Below are 281 nucleotides of genomic sequence, written 5' to 3'. Positions count from 1 at the left end.
AGGACTGCAGATGTTGTTGGATTCTAACCTCCCTGCACTCGAAGTGGATTTTCTGAAGCTACAGAAGCCCAATTGGAAAGTAGACATCCTGGGCTTTCCAGCAATATATAATAGTCCATACTTTGCCCAAGAATTGATGGCCCAAACCGGCGTTCCAAATCAGCTTCAGAATTCCCAGCATTTAACGCCGGAACTGGCACAAAAGCTGGCGTTTAACTCCAGAAAAAGTCTCTACATATGAAAGCTTCAATGCTCAGCCCAAGCACACACCAAGTGGACCC

This window comes from Arachis duranensis, chromosome 5, assembly GCF_000817695.3.
Source record: "Arachis duranensis cultivar V14167 chromosome 5, aradu.V14167.gnm2.J7QH, whole genome shotgun sequence".
In the NCBI taxonomy this organism is placed as follows: Eukaryota; Viridiplantae; Streptophyta; class Magnoliopsida; order Fabales; family Fabaceae; genus Arachis; species Arachis duranensis.
The sequence above is the reverse complement of the archived record's forward strand: the minus strand, read 5'-3'. Positions refer to the sequence as shown.